Source organism: Halyomorpha halys, unplaced genomic scaffold (assembly GCF_000696795.3).
Source record: "Halyomorpha halys isolate HHAL.00 unplaced genomic scaffold, Hhal_1.1 Scaffold1762.1, whole genome shotgun sequence".
Classification (NCBI taxonomy): Eukaryota; Metazoa; Arthropoda; class Insecta; order Hemiptera; family Pentatomidae; genus Halyomorpha; species Halyomorpha halys.
The window spans coordinates 110,867-115,408 of NW_027113534.1; the positions used below are offsets into that span (position 1 = coordinate 110,867).

Sequence of the window (4,542 nt, forward strand, 5' to 3'; positions counted from 1 at the left end):
TTGGGTTCAGTACATCTCTTTATATACATTCGATCAGTTAATCCCCTCAGTCAGCTGACATCAAAATAACAGCTGACTCAGACTGTAATTCCCCCCACCAGTTTACGAACAATCCTTGTAAACTAATACAATATAATAACATAGAAAACAAAAACAATAAAGAACAACTATTTACAATTTAAAAAAAATTCCTATATACATATCATTGTAAAAACTCACAAGCTCTCTTAAATAAACACTAAATACATAATTTAAGCCTAATAATAAAATTTAAAAAAAAATTTCGTACAATAAATGAACAAAAATCAATAACAATCTTAAAACAAAAAGCAATAAATAGACTAAGTAACTAATTTTTCTGTAATACAATCTAGTATGAGAACACTTCAGTTTTTATATTGTCATTGCCGGAAGCTATAATTCTTCAATATGGACAGTTCTCCTCTTTTTGGGCTCTCTGATACTTTCTATTGTAACAAAATTGTGTTTCCTTATAATTATTGCCCTGAATGGACCCTCGTATTGCTGTATATTCTTACCTCTGTTAGCCCCCACTTTCTGTATACGATCGTCCCGATTTTGATCGCTCCTTTTAATTCTCTTGCGCCACCCTCCTGGTTTTTTCCTTTTCCATTCTTCCTCGTGCCTTCTCCCATAACTTTCTTCAAGTAACATGGTTGTTGTGTATCTCCTCACCATCCATTACCGTGCCCTTATAGTCTGGAATTCCATAGAATTGGAACCACAAACAGAGAGCTGCCAACACTGCTTCCGACGACTTTTCCTGCACCTGGTGTGACATTGATACCTGTGCCAGTGATACCTGTAGATCGTTAAACGGTGCATCTGCGATTGGTGTCTCCTTTTGTCTCCCTTTTGGTGAGTGTCTGTCATGGTAGTGGGTGTGGGTAGACAAACTTCGCAGTTTCCTACAACTTCTGTGATTGTCTTCTTCATCCCCCACCAAAAGTACCTTCTCTTCAATGCTTGTAGGGTCTCCGAGAATCCTGGGTGATTTGTTTTGCCCTGATGATATGCTACAGTCACCTCTCTCTGGCGTTCATCCTCCCGAAGGGTTTCCATTATCAGCTTGCATCGGACGAATGTCCTATCCATTCTTATATGTTCATCATGCCATAGCTGCTTGATCTTCTCCCAAATGGTTTCATTCTCAACGTACAGGTGACACTTTTCTCCAGGCTTGGAAGCATTATTCAACATTTTACAGATCTGGTCATTTTTCGCGCCTGGCTGCGACCAAATCGTCATGATACTGCTCCTCCCATACTTGTTACACTCAACTTTGACTAATCCTGTGGTTCTCATCTTCCATATAATCTGCTGCCTCTTGTCATTAATGATATCCTCAACTTCCTCCATATCTATTGGTCTTCCTTCCTCAGAGCTCTCGTTAGATGAAGATTCCTCTCTATCATCTTCCTCCGCCACATTCTGTTCCTCCTCCTCTCTCGGTGTTCATTTTCGTAGAAACTGTCTCACTCCTGATGGTTCCCCATTGTCTTCTTCCAAGGTGTTCACAGTTATGGCTTGAGATAACCACATTTTCTTTGCCTGGTTTATATGTGATTTCCATATTATACTATCCCAATAACTCCTTCCAACGTGTATCCTGGCCCAAGACTCCTTCAACTTTCCCACCCATTGCAGGGGCCTCTGGTCAGTGTGTACTTAAAACTTTCTATCGAACACATAGGACCTAAAACAGCCTACACTATTCCTAAGAGCTCTCGTTCTAGGGCACTGTATCTGGTCTCCATCTCTGTCAGGCGCCTACTGGCATATGCCACTGGGCAATCTCCTCCTTCACCCTCCCGAGACAACACCGCTCCCAGTGTGTACTCACTCCCATCTGTAGTGATAGTAAATTGCCGAGTGAAGTCTGGGAAAGCAAGCACCGGTTCCTGCTGTAGCTTCTCCATGCACCGCATGGTCTGGTCTGTCAGACCATCATACTGTCTTCTACCATTGGAGTGACAATCACCTTCCTGTCTTTCTTCAGAAGGTTGTTGAGTGATATGAGGTACTTAGCCATTTCTGGCACAAATCTCCTGTAATAATTTAAAGTTTCTATCAATTCCCGAACTCCTTTCACATCCCTAAGCACTGTCATATTCCGTATAGCTGCGTCAGGTTTAACTCCTTCCCTAGAAATCGTGTGGCCCAAAAAATGTATTTGTTCCTGCCCAACGATGATTTTTCTCCCGATAATTTGAGCCCAAATTGCCTAATTCTCTGGAATACACTGCGGCACATGTTCTTCTTCGTTGATACTGAACACTAGGAGATCGTCCATATAAATCTGACATACAGATTTGTCAATTCTCCTTAAAAACTCGTCCATCAGGCGCTGGAAGGTCATGGGAGCATTTTTGAGACCAAACAGCATCCTTGTAAATTCATAATGTCCTCTCTCAAATGTAAATGCTGTCTTATGTTGATCCTTCGGGTGCATTTTAATTTTATGATATCCAGCCTTTAAGTATAAAGTGCTAAATACCATAGCTCCGCTCAGCCTGTCCAAAATGTCTTCAAATCTGGGGATCAGATACTTCTCATGTGCGGTATTCTTGTTCAGCTTCCTGTAATCTACTACCACCCTGTAATTTTCATTGATTTCATATGGTGCGCTATTCTTAACCCAAGCTCCCACCTTCTCTAGTAGGTCACATCCCATAATTACTTTGTATTTCTTAGGCATACTTCCTACCATATGTACCTGCAAGTTTTCCCTACTGAACTCCCCAGCGTATCAACCCTATCTCCACCTCTCCTTCTACTTCACAAGGGCCACCCAGGGTGATTAATTTACATTGACATTCCCGAAACTGATATGTCTTTTCTCCACTACACAGCTTTTCTAGGGCTTCTCGGCACATGATGGTGTTGGAACTGCTGGTGTCCACCAGGCACCTCACTCCTGCTGTCTCAATTATAGGTATATCACCGCTCTTTTCCCTCACATTATAATTCAGTTGTGTGCGGTCGCATTTCTGCCGACATCCCCTTCAGATATTGCTGATTTGTATATTGAGAAGAGTTCCTCTTCTCCATCCACCTTTGTTTCCATCCTCCTGTTTCTACTCTATCCCTTTGACTAACTCGGTTCTGTGGTTCTTCAGTCTCCTATATTCCTGATGTTTCCATCGATTCACTAGATGATCTACTCAACCTCCAGTTGCTTCTCCATATCCGTTGGGCATTGATCTCCATTGATTCACCCCAGCTCTCAACTCTTCTTCAGTACATGTATGGGCACTGTTTGGCTATGTGCCCCTCCTTTTCACATTCAAAACACTTTGTGCGTTGGCCACTAAGTGTCCCACTTTCCCACACCCATGACATTTTCTGTCCTCACGGCGCCCACTGGTTCTCAGTTTTATCTTCCTCCTTTCAGTGATAGCTACTCTTTCCTTCCCGCTATGACGGTATTCATTTCTTCTCCATGGGACTGGATTAGTCCTTGGTCAATTATAAGTAACTCTCATCTATCCGCTTTCTTCTATTTCCATACGGGACTCTTCCTATCTGGCACTGGTGTCAATTAGTTCCTGCACGCACTCTACGAAGGAGCACTCTCTCGGCATTCCCTCCTTTTTCCCCAGCTCCTTTGCCAACTGAATCTTTAGTACATTGGATAGGAATTACATCCTACCCTGTACCTGGATTGTTTCCATTATTTCGCTGAGTTTATCGCTGATTCTATTGTAGCGTGCCAGGACTTCCGCAGCATACTGCCCATTAGACTGTCTTGGTTTCTTCATCTACCTAATCATCATAAATATGTCCTTTTCTGGGGTCAAATGTCTTCTTCAGTCTCGCCTTGATCACGCTCCAGGGCTTGAACCACCCCTCATCCACTTGAATTTGATTGAGGATACTTCTTTTCACCCTGCAGTCGACTGCTGCCCTTAACGCCTCAGCATCCTCACTGTCGAGCAGATGTTTGGCTGTCTTTGCTTCAATTCAGCTTATTAGCTGATCACCTCCTTTTATAAAGTGATTTAATTCTCCGGTGTCTCCTGTGAATTTTTCCAAGTCCGACACTGCCTTCATCAGGTCCTGGGTGGTTGCCGTACGGACCTTAATCCACTCTAGCATCATGGCATGAGCTTGCGCTAAAGAGACTTCCGGTAATGGCTCCATCTCCGGGTTGACTGTAGCTACAGGTTGGTTATCTACTGCTAGAGGTTGGTTTGCTGAAGCTAGAAGTAGGTTGGTAAAATTATGACCTTCGATGTTTAGAACTGCTGCTCTCACTATTCCATTACCTGCCATAAATCAGAGAGAACAAATAAAAATAAAAATTTTCTTTAGACTAAAATTGGTTCTGGTATTGAAAGGTACCGGGTTTCGGCACCACTTAAGTATCAGCGAAAGCAAAATGTCAAAAATGAGAAGAAGGAATAAGATCTGACACGCTTAAACTGCTGTAAAATACTGGCTTTATTAGGTTCAGTACATCTCTTTATATACACTGAAATAACAGCTGACAGACCATAATTTATATATATATATATACTT

At 42.2% G+C, this 4,542-nt stretch overlaps 1 protein-coding gene across 3 annotated transcripts in view; it reads left to right on the forward strand.

Annotated features, from left to right (window-relative positions):
- Positions 1–4,542, forward strand: part of LOC106690585 (NAD-dependent protein deacetylase sirtuin-2) — a 44,361-nt gene that overhangs the window by 25,873 nt on the left and 13,946 nt on the right. The gene's annotated exons all lie outside the window — the stretch shown is intronic.